This window comes from Schistocerca americana, chromosome 2 (genome assembly GCF_021461395.2).
Source record: "Schistocerca americana isolate TAMUIC-IGC-003095 chromosome 2, iqSchAmer2.1, whole genome shotgun sequence".
NCBI classification, from domain to species: domain Eukaryota; kingdom Metazoa; phylum Arthropoda; class Insecta; order Orthoptera; family Acrididae; genus Schistocerca; species Schistocerca americana.
The window spans coordinates 676,603,866-676,621,843 of record NC_060120.1 but is presented as its reverse complement, the minus strand read 5'-3'; positions in this window follow the sequence as shown (position 1 = coordinate 676,621,843).

Sequence of the window (17,978 nt, the reverse complement as noted above, 5' to 3'; positions counted from 1 at the left end):
AGGCATTAGGGAAGAGAATGATGTAAAGTAAATAGTACTATTAGTTATTGTGAGAAACGTATTAGTAATATACATTCTTGGAAAGAATAACTCTAGTAAATAAATGAAACTATAACTAATCTATCACAATTTGAATGCTCTGTCCTAATGTACAACGTTAAAGAACGTACTAAATTAGTATTTATTAGCAACTATTAACTGAAGAGGGGCAATCTCCCTATATTCGGCTACGAATTACCATAATAGCACAATTAAGAGTAAATGACAAATAGTCACAACGATATCGTATTAAAAGGATTAAATCTCTCTAATAGCAAGGACTCTAGGTTACGTAAAATGTGAGGAAAATGTATTAACAGTTAAATATTGTATATTGAACAGTTTAATTCCGGTTAAAACCTGACAAACTGAGCTTGTGGGTGGGGTATGTAGTGGGACGAAATTAAGCGTCACCCATCCACCAAAGTCAGCCCAGTTTGCAGGTGACTATAAGTTTAATTTAGTTTTGTTTATGTGTTTTCTTATTATTTGTAATAAGTGTGAATTATCTAAAAGTTTTGTATTTTTTTTAATGTGTTTCATGTACGGAGAGATCGGCGCAACGAACGGGGACAGCATCTTCGTTGCCGCGACCAGAGAGGAAATTGCTGGCCGCTATACGTCGCGGGTCGACAGCCAAGGAGCAACAGAAGATCCTGGAACCGAGTTGTTGCGTCGTGCTTCTAAAAATTAAAAATGAAGTTTTATACTCTTTTTGTACAACAATGACATCATGTAGATCTTAGTCTTATTGAAATGTTAGTCACTGTCTGTCAACGCTCAAGTTCACATCTGTATGTGTAGGAAGCTAATAAAATAATGTATGCTACTAAAGTTGAAACACGTCTCTTGAAGATTTATTTATGAAGAGTTATGTGAACGGATTAATAATATATCTGACGAGATTATTGATTCAGACAGCGTTGGCCGAAACTTTGAATCTAAAAAGTTTATTTAATGTGTGATTCTGATATCGATTAGATCAAGATAACGTGTGTCGATATAATTTTCTGAGGAGAAACAAACGAAATTTAAATTCGAAAAAGTTACGAAAACCAATTGGCCCAAGTGATGTAATTCTCTGCACACGACTCAACTGATGTTTTACAGTTTCGTTCAAGAACCATTCTATGACAATTTAAAAAGAATATGAATCATTTTTGAAGTGGGTTGTAACTGACGTAGGTGACGAAGTCTGCACATGGTCATATATCAAACGCAAACCTTAATACGTCGTTACACCGCACATGCAAAATTCAATTCAATTCAATTCAATTTATTAGCGTCCTTGTAGTACATCATCGAAATGATATAGGACTTGTCAATAAACATTACAATTTAAAATACATATACATGAAAATTTGTAATTGAATTTACTTGTCACTTAGACATTACAATTTTAATAGACCTTTTAGAACATTAACATAAAAATATACAAGTAGGATAACAACGTACAAAAAAAAAAAAAAATTAGTGATTCTCACATCGAAGATTATTTACATTCTTACATTAACAGTTTCACACTTTCATAGAAACAGCAAGTATTTAAATGTGAGCAATTACACATATTTATTATGTCAGGGAAATATTAACTGCGCTTTTATTGTCAACGATTCACAAACTCTTCAATACTGTAAAAACTATTGCTCAATAACATGTTTTTTCATTCTCTTTTAAATATGTACAGTTTTGGTATTATTTTTAGTTCTTTGGGGAGAGCACTGTAGAGGATTTTGGGTTGGTATAGTACACTTTTGTGATACATAGCTGTTTTATGAATTTCTCTGTGGAAATCATTCCTATTCCTTGTTTCGTAGTTGTGAAATTCTCTGTTTAATGTAAAAAATTCCTCGTGTTCTTTTAAGAAACATATGCTTTCATATATGTATAAAGATGGTAGTGTCATGATCTTTAATTCTTTGAAAGCTTGCCTACAAGAGTCTCTATATCCTATACCTTTTATTATTCTGACTGCCTTCTTTTATAGTCTAAATGAGTGTTTTGTTAGACTGATGTTCCCCCAAAACTGTACGCCGTATCTTAATAAACTGTGCATGAATGAGAAATAAACACATAACACTGTTTTAATATTACATGAGCTTTTAAGCATTCTAAGTATATAACATGTTTGATTTAATTTTTTGTTCAATGATATTACATGCTTTTCCCATCTTAAGTGTTCATCAAACCATACTCCCAAGAATTTAGTGTATGATGCTTGTTCAATCTTACACTTACCCAGTTCTACTGTAAGGTTAGTTTTTATTTTATTTGTAATATGTCTGAAGTTGATCCACATTGTTTTTTTGGCATTCACAATGAGTCTGTTTTCATTAAACCATCTGTCTGCTTCGTCTGTTGCTAATGTGACTTTTTCCTGTAAGTCAGCTTCACTATTTGCTTTAACAAACAAACTTGTATCATCAGCAAACAGTACTGCCTCTGCTTCAGATAGTTGACTTGGTAGGTCATTGATAAATATTAAAAACAGTAATGGCCCTAATACAGATCCCTGGGGTACTCCATACAAAACTCTCTCGAATCTTGATGAATATGTCCTATCTGCCTGGCTTATCTCCACCTTCTGATACCTGTCTGACAGATATGATTCAAACCATTTGTGGGCAACTCCACGTATCCCATAGGCATATAACTTCCTAAGCAGTAACTTATGGTCGATGACATCAAAGGCCTTTGATAAGTCTAAAAACAATCCACAATTTAATTCCTTTCTGTTTATGGAATTTAGAACAAGTTGCAAAAAATTGAAGATAGCTGTTTCAGTTGATTTATTTTTACGGAAACCACTTTGCGCATTAACCAATATTCTATTCTTAATAAGAAATTTGTATAGTCTCTGATACATTAATCTTTCTATTATTTTTGAGAAACCTGACAACATTGATAAAGGCCTAAAGTTACTAACATCATATTTATCACCATTCTTGTAAAGTGGCTTTATAGTAGACATTTTAAGTTTTGATGGGAACACCCCTGTCTTAAAAGATTCATTTATAATTTCAGTGAGATGCGAGGCTATGTTTCTTGCACTTTGCTTAATGACTTTGTCAGGAATCCCATCACACCCACATGACATTTTATTTTTTAACTTATTTATAGCATTTAGTACCTCTGAATCAGTTACTGGATGAAGGAACATTGTCGTGTCATTCATGGGGATTTTTTCATTGCTATTGGAATTGCATTTAGTTTTAATTAAATTTATGGCTATATTTGTGAAATGTTCATTAAAAATGTTGGCAATCTGTAGTTGGTCCTTAACAGTTTTACCCCCACTTTTAATGACAAAGCTGTTATCTTTTCTTTTGTGTCTACCTATATTTTTATTTATTACCTCCCAAGTTGACTTCATTTTGTTGTTACCTTTCTCAATATAGGTATCATTATCAAGCTTCTTAGCTGCAATTATTACTTTCTTGTACAGGCTTCTATAACATTTCACATGTGCTTTCAGTACTACATTCTTCCTGGCTGATTTATTTAACTTTCTGAGAGTGTCTGATGACTTTCTAATCCCCTGTGTAACCCATGTTTTGGTTTTATGTTTAGTTTTGACTCTTTTTATAGGAAAGGCAACATCGAAGCAGTGTTTGTAGCTTTCAAGAAATGAGTCAAACTTTCTGTTGACATCACCACTTGATTCACTACCCCAGTTGTTATTTTCCAGAATGTAATTAAAAATTCTTATGCTGTCATCATTTATAAATCTCCTTTCTCTGAAATTGTTATTGATAACAGGGTCCTTGAAAGATGTGACATTTAAACTCAATTTGATACCCTTGTGATCCGAGAAACCAGTGTCAATTACTTCAGTGTTATATTCACACTTGTCCTTGTTTATAAATACTTGATCTATTATAGTTTCAGACATATTTCTGCATCTGGTAAATTCATTTACAGTTGCCATCATATTATGACACAAAAACAGATTGCACAGTTGCTGTTGTTTACTACAATCATTCTTAAAGTTAACATTAAAATCACCAAGAACAATTACATTATGTTTAAGTTCATTCACATTGTTAACAAACTAATGATTGTTCCAAGTATGTATATATTTCATACTCCTATGCACACCAAAAAGAACTGGGATAGCATGATAAAAGATCAAATGTTCACTCTTACAGCTCTAGGAACAGGAGCTCTTTGAAAATTCCCTGGACAAGATTTACAAAATTCAAGAAACTTCTCTGCACACAGGAAGGTCTCCTTTAACAAATTACCAAGTGGGATGAGGCAGTCAAATAATAATAAATTCAGGAATATTATAGAATCCTGGTTAAAAGAAGCAGCTTTCTACACTGTTGATGAATTTGTAAACTGTGATGTAAGTGATCTAGTAATAATTACAAAAATTGTTGCTATATTTACTATCTTTCAGATTAATGATAAACAAACAACTACCATTATTATTGGTCTTTAGAGTGTGTATAGAAAAACTTTATATAGATAGTGAAACTAAATTTAACCTAGTCTAATTACAAAATTGTACAATTACGTACTGTGCAATACAACCTGTATTTCAGAGCACATAACTTACATATACATAATTATGGATGGCGCCTTATGCAGTGTGAAAGTTTTTGATTGGCTAGTGAGTAAATGAATAAAGACTTTGAATGAAGTAGCAGACACTGTTGTGGCATTAGCCAAAATTGATGATTCCACCAAACCATAGAAAAAGAAAGTAATGTGTTTTAAATGTGGGTATCCAGGTTATATTAAGTGTAATTGTAGGTAATAACAATGTCAAGCATGTAAACAGTTTGGGCACTCCAAATGGAATTGTACACATAATGGTTCACAGAAACATGGACAGTGGTCACAGACAGGACCTTGTGAACCTCTGTTATACAAGGGCAGGAGGTGTTGTTCCCACTTTGCAAGTAAGGATTAGCATGGGATATCTCTCTGTGAAATATGTGGCAGACGTTTTTCTGACCAGCTATATGAAAGGAAAATTGGACAAATTAGTGTTAAGTATAGGGTGCAAATATCTGTGACAAGTAAGCATATAGTTGGTGAATTAAAAGAGAGTGTGCCGTACTGAATGTTAAGAGACAGAGGCAGAGGTGGGGGTGATGTTAATTTGTTTTATTTGACAATAGTTGGATTCTGAGAGGGGGGAAGGGGGAACAGCTTTTGAGTTAGTGTAGGAGTTCTCCTTGTAGTTTTCAAGCTGTTATGAAGTTATACTTGGTTTAGATTTCCTGGTTGCACATCATGCCAAAGTTGACTTAAACAGCAAATAGCATCTCAGTTTTATGGCTGGAAAACCAACACTCTCACAAGGATTACCCCTAGCCTGTGGGTGGCCACCTAACCTGAATACAAGGTCCCTTAAAATCAACTCATGGGATAATATACCAGAAGAAAATTACTTTGAGTAAACATAGTAGCTGCACTGCTGATTAACACTTTGTGTATGGTTGAGCCCTTGTCTCATAATAAAGAGTTAAATAAAGCACATAGTTAGTCCTACATACAGAAAGTTGACAGAACCTGAGTTGTGCATGTCAGCAGAAATAACTTTGGTTCCCAAGAAGTAAAGCTATTGGATGATACTCTAATGTTGTTGTTGTGGTCTTCAGTCCTGAGACTGGTTTGATGCAGCTCTCCATGCTACTATATCCTGTGCAAGCTTCTTCATCTTCCAGTACCTACTGCAGCCTACACCCTTCTGAATCTGCTGAGTCTCCCTCTACAATTTTTACCCTCCACGCTGCCCTCCAGTACCAAATTGGTGATCCCTTGATGCCTCAGAACATGTCCTACCAACTGATCCCTTCTTCTGGTCAAGTTGTGCCACAAACCCCTCTTCTCCCCAATTCTATTCAATACCTCCTCATTAGTTATGTGATCTACCCATCTAATCTTCAGCATTCTTATGTAGCACCACATTTCGAAAGCTTCTATTCTCTTCTTGTCTAAACTATTTATAGTCCATGTTTCACTTCCATACATGGCTACATTCCATACAAATACTTTCAGAAACGACTTCCTGACACTAAAATCAATACTCGAAGTTACCAAATTTCTCTTCTTCAGAAATGCTTTCCTTGCCATTGCTAGTCTACATTTTATATCCTCTCTACTTCGACCATCATCAATTATTTTGCTCCCCAAATAGCAAAACTCCTTTACTACTTTAAGTGTCTCATTTCCTAATCTAATTCCCTCAGCATCACCTGATTTAATTCGACTACCTTCCATTATCCTCGTTTTGCTTTTGTTGATGTTCATCTTATACCCTCCTTTCAAGACACTGTCCATTCCGTTCAACTGCTCTTCCAAGTCCTTTGCTGTCTGTGACAGAATTACAATGTCATTGGCAAACCTCAAATAGCTAGCTTAAAAGTACTAGGTGAAGATGAATTAAATAGAGGTTTCATATCAGTCTATATGACACTCATACAGTCTGTCAGTTTAACAGCACTGAAGAGGAACGTGTCACATTTAGAGGGATAGGATGAGCAGGATGTGGAGAGATTGTTGGAAGAACATGCTGAGTTATTTGATTCCCCAGGACCTGCTGCACCACTAACTCAACATCATACTTCCATGGGGAATGAACTACCTGTCTATAAAAAAACTGACAGAGTCCTTCACTATTTACAACTATAATGGATGAGTTTATAAATCAACTACACCATGATAGGATCACAGATGAGAGTAACAACCCCTAGACCACACAAATTGTGCTTGTGCCAAAAACATCATCAAATGGCAGTAAAGCATGTAGGTTTTGTTGTGATCAAACCAGAGTACAGTTACAGATGCCTACCCTATACCTAATATAATAGAGACCTTAGATAATATTGGCGAATCTCATTATTTTCCAACTGTTGCTGTTGTGGTCTTCAGTCCTGAGACTGGTTTGCTGCAGCTCTCCGTGCTACTCTATCCTGTGCAAGCTTCTTCATCTCCCAGTACCTACTGCAACCTACATCCTTCTGAATCTGCTTAGTGTAGTCATCTCTTGGTCTCCCTCTACGATTTTTACCCTCCACCCTGCCCTCCAATACTAAATTGGTGATCTCTTGACGCCTCAGAACATGTCCTACCAACCGATCCCTTCTTCTGGTCAAGTTGTGCCATAAACTTCTCTTCTCCCCAATCCTATTCAATACTTCCTCATTAGTTATGTGATCTACCCATCTAATCTTCAGCATTCTTCTGTAGCATCACATTTTGAAAGCTTCTATTCTCTTCTTGTCCGAACTATTTATTGTCCATGTTTCACTTCCATACATGGCTACACTCCATACAAATACTTGCAGAAATGACTTCCTGACACTTAAATCTATACTCGATGTTAACAAATTTCTCTTCTTCAGAAACGATTTCCTTGCCATTGCCAGTCTACATTTTATATCCTCTCTACTTCGACCATCATCAGTTATTTTGCTCCCCAAATAGCAAAACTCCTTTACTACTTTAAGTGTCTCATTTCCAAATCTAATTTCCTCAGCATCACCTGGCTTAATTTGACTACATTCCATTATCCTCGTTTTGCTTTTGTTGATGTTCATCTTATATCCTCCTTTCAAGACACTATCCATTCCATTCAACTGCTCTTCCAAGTCCTTTGCTGTCTCTGACAGAATTACAATGTCATCAGCGAACCTCAAAGTTTTTATTTCTTCTCCATGGATTTTAATACCTACTCCAAATTTTTCTTTTGTTTCCTTCACTGCTTGCTCAATATACAGATTGAATAACATCGGGGAGAGACTACAACCCTGTCTCACTCCCTTCCCAACCACTGCTTCCCTTTCATGTCCCTCGACTCTTATAACTGCCATCTGGTTTCTGTACAAATTGTAAATAGCCTTTCGCTCCCTGTATTTTACCCCTGTCACCTTCAGAATTTGAAAGAGAGTATTCCAGTCAACATTGTCAAAAGCTTTCTCTAAGTCTGCAAATGCTAGGAACGTAGGTTTGCCCTTCCTTAATCTAGCTTCTAAGATAAGTTGTAGGGTCAGTATTGCCTCATGTGTTCCAACATTTCAACGGAATCCAAACTGATCTTCCCCGAGGTCGGCTTCTACTAGTTTTTCCATTCGTCTGTAAAGAATTTGCGTTCAGTATTTTCCAACTATTGACATACAAAGTGGGTGCCATCAGTTACAGATAGCTCTGGAACATCATCCAAAGACCACATTCACAGTTCTGGCATATCTTTATCATTGTATGCCATTTAGACCTCGAATACTCTTGTCTCCAGTTGCGATTGTGTACTGGTCAGGAACTGACTGTTTGGGCTTGCATGGAATCGAAGGATCTGTCATCATATTAATGTATCATGACATAACTGTTGAGGAGCCCCCAATGGCCTTGTGCGAGCAGTAGCTGGTTGACCAGCTTGGCATACCCATTTCCTGTAGCTGGCGTCACCTTTGTGTCGTATGCAGCAAAGTGACACTGAAATCCAGTGGTGGACATCTTGGTGACAGTGTCCAGTAGCTGAACATTGGTAATGTTGGGCATCAGACAGTAATGCACCAAGGAATCTGCACTGATGATAGACTGTGTCACATCTGCAATTATGAAGTTCCATACCAAAGCATGCCTCAGTCCCAGGTCCAGCTCCAAATGCTGCATTCAGTACATCATGATAGCAGAGCTGTTAGCTACTAACAGTCAAACTGTGGTGAACAGATGGTACTTGTGTGACTTGTCACACAGCAGAATATTGAGATCAGATACTGTATCTATCAAAAACTTCTGCCCCAACTTGTGATCCATTATGCATGGGCATGCAGAAGGACAACCTGTTTCTACTACCTCTGTCTGATGTTTATGGCTGACATACATGCATGGAAAATTATGTTTGTGTGCCTGGTCTCCAAACTGCTGGTGATGTCAACATATGCTTGCTTACTGTGAGTCGCCAGAGGAGGGTGCACTTGATGAAGAGCAACTCTGCAATCTCTGTTGGGACTGTCCTCTAATGTTACGGCTGATGAGCAGAACCAAGCATACCTGAACTATATTTCTCAAGTGAAGAAGGTATTGTCACAGTATCTTGTTCCCAGTGTCCTCTTGTGTTAGTAATTATCATACTCTGTTGTCTTGTGATGCCAATACCTGCCTTATTAATTTTGTCTTGAGTTTCAGGTATACTCATGTGTGGGGTGGTGAAGTTATAATATCTTGTACTTTGGCAGCACAACACTGAACCAGTTGACTAACTACTAAAACAAACTTTGTGGAATCAGCTATCACACCACACAAAGAAAGATTGCCTGAATCTGCACAAACCAAAGCACAAATGGTTCAAATGGCTCTGAGCACTATGGGACTTAACATCTATGGTCATCAGTCCCCTAGAACTTAGAACTACTTAAACCTAACTAACCTAAGGACAGCACACAGCACCCAGCCATCACAAGGCAGAGAAAATCCCTGACCCCGGTGGGAATCGAACCCGGGAACCCGGGCGTGGGAAGCGCCAAAGCACAGGACTGTGAGGCCAGAGCAGTGGTAGCCATATTACCAGTCTTGAGACTGCAAGTACATCTGTCTCTGACATGTTTCTGTTGTTCAATGTGATGTTCTTCAGACTTTTAAATCATATTCTTGACCATAAATCACACTGGGTTATCACTGTCACAAGTCTTGTTGTGCACAAGGCTTAATTTCATGTTCCTATTGTGGAGGAATTGCTTTCCGATGGGCCTATATTCAGTGCACTTTATTTCTGTAATTAGAATGCATCCATGTTACAGGAAACACAAGGAAACATGAAAATACAATTAACATAAACTGGAGGAAATAATCTCAGAAAGTAGTCAGCAATGGAACAGTCTTAAATATATAACTCAAAACTATGGAACGTCTGTGTGCCATGCAAGGAATAACCACATGTCAGTGCTCCTAGCAGCCAGCACACAAACTCAGTCAAAGCGTAGTAAGCAATGAGGTGATCATGCAATGATAGCTGCACAACCACCTGTCACCTCATAGTCTTAGCTAGTTCCCATAGAAAATTTATTCCAAAATTCTCTGCAATTGCAAGATCCCTCACACAGTTGTTGAAGAAAGTCCAGTCTCTGGATTGCAAAACAGCATTTGTAAGGTTGAAATATTTATTGATCACTGCTCTAGTTCTCACTTTTCCAGATTACCAAAAGTTGTTTATCCCGTCATTTGACACCACTAATTTTGCCTTGGGTTGAACTTTATGTCAAGAGGTAGTCAGATGAAAACAGCCAGTAGCATACGCATCAAGACAACTCAATAAGTTAGAGAAAAACATTCAACTACAGAAAAGGAAATGCTAACACTGGTATGTAAAGTCACTTATTTCCACTGTTATTTGTACAGATGACACTCTAAGGTAATGACTGGTTACTCACCATTGAAATGGCTAATGAGACTTAAATATCCAACAAGTCATTTAACTAAATGAGCATTATGACTGAGTGTATTCAGTCTTGAAGTAGTAGGGGAAAGTCACGTCATAGTCTGGTAAAATGGCATACCTGTATTTCTTGTTACTGCTACAACAGACAGCACTTTATGGCACAAGGCTACTTTCTTGGGTTGGCAAAACAGTTAAACCAGAAATGGCAAGGCCATTTGCTTAGACACTTATATATTATGAAAAGAATCCATAGACATCAGGTTTTAGAAGTTGTGACAATTGTTCTTCTGTGGCATACTACACCTGGATCATTTGATTTACAATTTTGTTTACACAAAATCTAAGTAAATGCTTATTTTGCAAACATTTTAAGCATATTTCTAGGTATGTAGGTTGACCTGTTTATGAGTAGTGTCTTGGTACACAGAATGCTGTAACTGTGAGTAACAAGACATACAATGAGAAGTGTAATCTTACCCTCCCACACATCACTATTAAAATTTTCTATTTTTGCACAAATTTTGAAAGCTTCAAGAGGCGTAAGATACACAAAAGAAAAACTTTTTACTTATCTTCATTATGTTGTTGTTGTTGTTGCTGTTGGCTCCAAGTCTTGTTGTGTCTAGGGTAAATTCTTGAGGCTGTAGTTTTTATAATGTTTTGAGTTCTTGTTGAAGTAAATAAGTGATGAAGATTTGCCTGTTGCTGTAAATATCTTTTTATTTTATTCCAATATAGAAGGGGTGGGGTGGGGGAATGACATAGGTATGTCATTTTACTCACAGTTTGTACTTCCTGTCTTTCCATTTGTTTCTGCTTATGATAACATAACGTGTAGTTCATCATTATTATTGTTATTATTTCAGTAACAGTAGTGAGAAATTATAAGAGTGTTAATAATTGCCTGTCATGGGATTCATAGACCATGTAAGAGACTATTGATGCTGTTAATAACAAGCACATGGGCTGGAAACATGCCTAAAAATGTTTGGTGTTTCTCAAGCTACTTTCAGAAGGAGAGTGCAAGGTAAGAATAAACAAATTGTAAGAGTTTATAACATGTGTGTTGATACCTAGCAAATGCTTCAAGCAAAGCTATAAATTGAGCTAGTACAAGGCTTTAAAGACCATGAATGATGTATGGAAACTGACATTTGAGTTAGCCAAGATGAATGAAATTCAGAATGATAATGATGATGATGTTCCTTGCAGATACTGTAATGACTTATTTAATCAGTCTAAAGCAAAACAGACATTGCTCAGATGTGTTAAGTGGCACAATAAATGTGCTGGGTTTTCACAAAAGGAAAATATGTTTACATGTGACATTTGCAAATGAAAGTGAATGTCTATAGAAGATACATGTAAGAGCCAAAGAAACTGGTACACCAACCTGATATCATGTAGGGCCCCTGCGAGCATGCAGAAGAGCTGCAACATGATATTTCATGAACTTCATTAATGCCTGAAGTAGTGCTGGAGGCAATTGACACCATGAATCCTGCAGGGCTGTCCATAAATCAGTAAGTGTGTGATGTAGTGGAGATTTCTTCTGAACAGCATGTTGCAAGACATCCCAGATATGCTCAATAATGTTCAAGTCTGGGAGTTTGGTGGCCAGCGGACATGTTTGAACTTAGAAGAGTGTTCCTGGAGCCACCTGTAGCAATTCTGGATGTGTGGGGTGCGCATTGTCCTGCTGGAATTGCTCAAGTCCATCGGCATACACAATGGACACAAATGGAAACAGGTGATCAGAGAGAATGCTTACATACATGTCACCTGTCAGAGTCATATCTAAAAGTATCAGGGGTCCCACATCACTCCAACTGCACATGCCCCACACCATTACAGAGCCTCCACCAGCTTGAACAGCCTCCTGCTGACATGCAGGGTCCAGGGATTCATGAGGTTGTCCCCATACCCATACACATCCATCCACTCAATTCAATATGAAATGAGACTCGTCTGACCAGGCAACTTGTTTCCATTCATCAACAGTCCAATGTCAGTGTTGATGGACCCAGGCGAGGCATAGAGCTTTGTGTGATGCAGTCATCAAGGGTACACGCATGGGGCCTTCAGCTCCAAAAGCCTATATCAATGATGTTTCATTGAATGTATAGTACACTGACACTTGTTAACGGCCCAGCACCGAAATCTGCAGCAATTTGCACTTCTGACACATTGAACAGTTCTCTTCAGTCATCATTGGTCCCATTCTTGGAGGATCTTTTTCAAGCCACAGCAGTGCCAGAGATTTCATGTTTTGCCAGCTTCCTGATATTCATGGCACACTCAAGAAAAAGTCGTACAGGAAATCCCACCCCACTGCTACCTTGGAGATGCTGTGTCCCATCACTCATGCTCCAACTATAACACCATGTTCAAACCCACTTAAATCTTGAGAATCTGCCATTGTAGTAGCAGTAACTGATCTAACAACTAGGCCACACACTTGCTGTCTTATGCAGGTGTTGTCAACCATAGTGTCATATTCTGCCTGTTTACATATCTCTGTATTTGAATATGCATGCTTATATCAGTTTCTTTGGCACTTCAGTGTACAAGAGTGTGTTATTTTGCCCAATGACTCTCATGACATGACATTATGTAAGCTTTCTAATAACACATTGTAATAATGATATGAAGTGTAATATAGTTTTCATTTGTGAATCACTGTGTAGTTAATAGTTTTTAATGTCAGGTTACCAAAAATGAATCATATAATTCAAAAAATGTGCCCTCTGCAGATTTTTTTCCCTTATGGTGTGTCATTTTAGGACACCATCCCCTATACCAACTAGATAAATCAATTGTAAATGAGGAGAGACTCAGTAGCAAACTATGCATGATGGAATGTGCTGGGGCAGATGCAGAAGAATGGCAGGAAGCACAAGGTGCTATGTGTGTGTTTGGGGTTTATGGGCGCTCACGAGGTGCTGACTCAGACCAGGCAAAACCAGCAGTTGCTGAAGCAACCACAGTTCAGCAGAGAAGATGGGATCCTATTTAGAAAGACAAAATGTGATTTGCACATGGTGGTATCAGCAAAATTATTAAATGAGGTGTTCAAGGAGACTCATAATTCAATTTTAGCTGAATACAATGGCAACCAAGCCTCCGAACATAGTGCTGCACAAACTTGCTGGTAGAAGATATGCAAGGAAGATGTGAAATGTTGCGTCAAGAGTTGTTCCCCGTGCTTGCAGGGAGCAGAATTCAATCATCAAAATTTACATTACAGAGATTACCAGGGGCGGATAAATCATTTCAGATGATTAGCATGGACATACTTGGACCATCTGCTCAAGCACTAACAGGGAAACCATTACATTCTAACAATCATCAATCGTTTTTACCATTTCATGTCCATGATAGCCATACCTAACTAGCAGGCAGAAACAGGGGCACAAGCAATGGTTAATCAATGGATACTTCAGTTTAGACAGCTGAGGAAGTGAGAATGGACCAAGGAACGAATTTTATGTCAGATTTAATAAATGCATTAAAAAAATTATGACCAGTCCTTAGACTGACAGCCAAATGGACTTATGTAGAGGTTTCACTGGGCAACAGGAAAAACATTGAGTTACCACATTAACAGTCACCACAACAGCTGAGACTCCCCACTATCTTATGTAGTTGTGGTGTTTAACTCAAAAATCTGTGAGTGTACATGCATGTCCCAATAGAAGGTTGTTTCTGGTCAAAAAATGCCATCTCCTTCTGAGTCAAATTATCACCCTCCAGGGGAAGATATATCATCAGTTTGAAATTTTTCAAAAAAGTTATAAAATATATGGTGCCAAGTTAAACCCTTAATGCCTGAGTAAATTTCTTCATGGAAGAAAAAAGTAAAAATTTATGTCGCTTTAGAAGTACCTGAACCAGTCAGGACATGGCAGCACATGTCAGAAGCATTGGTAGCTTCATGTAGAATCTGCACCTAACACAGGCTGTTTCAGCTCGAGAGCTCAGCTGCAAGCAGTTGGGTGTCCATGTGCACTGGAAGGCAGGAGTGAGTTAATTGCTTTTGAACATGTGTGCAGTGTCACAGGTGGACAGGGCTAGCCAAATAGCTTACATGCAGCACTGTGCACAAAACAGGCATTAGGGAGAGGACCATGTACAATGCAATACAGGGTGACTAATTATAATTAACAAAAAACACTAATATAAGTCAAATGTACAAACATTTTATTTAGTTTGAGAAAGACATTTCCGTTTAGCCACAATAAATGAAATACTGGGTGTCAGTCCTTGAGCTACCCCAAGATGCAAAATACTCTTAAGTGTTGGGTTGTGCATCTGGGACCTTTACTTTCCTCAATACAGAAACTATTTATTCACAACCATATGTTGAAAACATAGATATGATGTCTGATGCATTCCTGTGTAATCTGAGAAAGTCTTCTGCTTGAAGATCATGGTACCATCTTACCAACTTCATTATGTTCTAATATTTGTCCTTAGCAGTGTGCTGTTTTGCAGATCTATTAGTTCTAGTTGCATTTCTGAAGGAACAGTACATCTGGCACAACTGAAAATGGAGTTCTAAACAGTTTTAACTCATTTTGTGGGCATCAAATGTCATGAAACCTTGCATCAAAACTTTGACGAGATTGTATGATAATTTGTTGATAATCACCAAAACTTATTTCTTCAGGCCAATGAAGAAATGAAAAACACTAAAAAAAAATTGTTGCCACTACCAAGTTGCCTTTCAGATAGATGAAGTATGTCCATTAATGCATTAATTTTAATGCACATATCAGCAATTAATGGATACTTTCCTTTAAGTGATGTATTTAAATGCGTTGAAATCTTAGTTAGGAAGGCCAGGCCCACTACCCCTCTCTCATTGCTGAATGATGGTCACTTCTCTCCTTTCATTTCCATAAACAATGCAACTTCTTCCCAAATTGTGAAAAATACATCATGAACTTTGCCTCTGCTATGGCACTGAACTGTGCAGTGATAAAGAATACCACCATAGGCTGTTTCCATGTCATGCAAAAAGCATTTCATCTGGCAGTGGTTGACATGATGTCATCTTACAAAATTTACATACTTTACCAAGACCTTCATGATGTCAGCTCATTTCACACTTTCAGCACAAAGAGCTTCCTGGTGCACAAAACAGTGTATGCTTGATATTTCTTTCCAAAGTTCCATCTTGATTTTGTCCTTCAGACGAGTCATGAAGCCTTGCTGGCTCCCAACCACTGTGGTGAACCTTATGTTGCCACAGAGTAAGGCCCGTCCCATGGCAAGCAGGTGTTTTCTACACACTCACAAACAACTTCAAATATGTCGTGACCTGTGGTCGTGCAATCCTCCAGTATCATGTCTAGCAGCTCCTCAAAAACCTGTTGTTCCAAATTAGTGCCCCTCACAAATATTATGAGCTGAGCAACATGTGTGACACATGTGGTTTTGGCAAGGGCTAACAAAAAAGCTGTAAAAGTCTGGCACTTCTGCTTCAGTTGATTTTCCAAACCCATGCTCAGATCCAATGAGATAACAATTACTTGAAGTTGCAATCTGCTTCAAATTTCATAATGTCTATTTCCTCTAAGCATTTTATGAAGGTGAACAGGCATGATTTCTCCAAGGGACCCATTGAGAATGGTGTTCCAGTTTCTGCAATGAAGTGGGTAACTATGTAAGTTGCTTGAAGCACCGCATCAGCTCAACCTCCATTAACATCAGCAATCTACACTAGTTGCATAACACGTATGTAAATCAATACATATAAACAGCACACAGAAGTAGTACACATTCGTTTGTTACATTTATTTTGCATCAGATTTACCAGCTGCTGAACTCCATCCTTAAGTGTGACAGTGAGTTGCTTTCTTGCATTACTGTCCAGCACATTGTACTGTGTCACATGAAGAGACATGTAGTGACACTGCATATTATACTTCTTCAAGACACTGAGGCAACCCATCTTTCACAACAAACAAAAACCATCCTTACCAACTTTGCAAAAATGGCAACAGGCTGCTTCTAGAACTCATTTTCATCACTTTTTCCACTATGAAGCACAAGACATAACCAAGCAACATGCACGTAATGAAGCAGTGTGCATGAGCAGGTAAATGGGCTCTTGTGGGCAGTCTATCCCTAAGTGCCTACTTGCTGGATGAGCCTGTGAGCACCTGTGGATGGCTGTGCCCCATGGGGCTGACTTAGAACAGACTGACCTGTTGGCATCGGTGCTCAAAAACAATTAATCTTACACTTATTAGAATTGCACCAGAATGATGTGAATTCACAGTGCCCGGCATTAAGGAGTTAAAAAGATGGACATTAAGGTCTTGGAACAACATGAATGCTCCCATCATAAGAAAGCAACTTACTAAAGTATCATATCAGAGAGTGGGTGATGCTCACTAACCCTCTTGTCCTGAAGGGAAAGACTAAAAAGGTTGTCACCTTTTACCAAGGACCCGATCAAGTAGTATAGGTAACATAATATGTTAATGTCAAATTTCCAGTCTCAACATACACCACAATAGTGCATGTAGGCCATATTCACCAATTTCCATCAGCCCTTCAAAAAGGAGTAAGGGGGTGCCTGGGAAAAAGGAAAAGAAGGATAAGAAGAAACAAAAGAGAAAGGATACTCCTATAGTTATTCTGACTCTTCCCTACACATTTAGGCTGTGAGTGAGGAGGATAAGCTAACAACAGTATTTTCTCTTCCTTTAGGGAATGGTCTAATTTCAACCCAGGATGAGAGGTAGCAGTTCCAGCACCAGGCAACAGTTCAGGATGAAAGGGAAAATAAACATAGGAAGCCTTGTCGTAGTAAGCCTACCATGGGAAGCCCTAAGTGTATGTCCTCTAAATAGTGGAATATTGTTTGTGTAATAATAAGACATAGCAATGTCAGATCATCAGTGGAACCTAGGGATGGGTTGTAATGTAGGGGTAATGGAAAACAAAATTCATTATTTACAGGATACCTTCGGCAAACTGAAACTCATGATGAAAAACCAGAGAAGTGTCAATGATACACAAGGAGAATATCAGTTGCTGCAGTCGGCCTTTACATGGTAGCACGGCAACTAAACTGAACTACAGAATTAGGTCCATGAGTCCAATGAAAAAGGGGTTAACTAGATGCAGATGGATGGATCCTGAAAACATTTTTTGGTACGACTAACACAGAGGACTTAGAAAAGATCAGTAAGTCACTACAGCAAGTGCAAGCAAATGTAGAAGATGACTGTGGGCCAGTACACCACACATGTCACCAATATTGAAAAGGCTGTAGTGAATAACACTAAACAGCTATGCATCTTGGCTTCCACACACATAACCCACATTCTGGCATGGGCACACAATGCCAATCATGACTTGGGCATATTTAGCAATACCACAGACACCTGTCTAATGATTGTGAAGGTCTTTCATACCCTTGCAGGTACCTCCTTCTGGTGGTAAATCACTAGTGATTTACCAGCAGAAGGAGGTTATTACTCATTGGTCTGAAGATGACCACAACTGTGGTCACTGGAATAAATAAATTGTGATC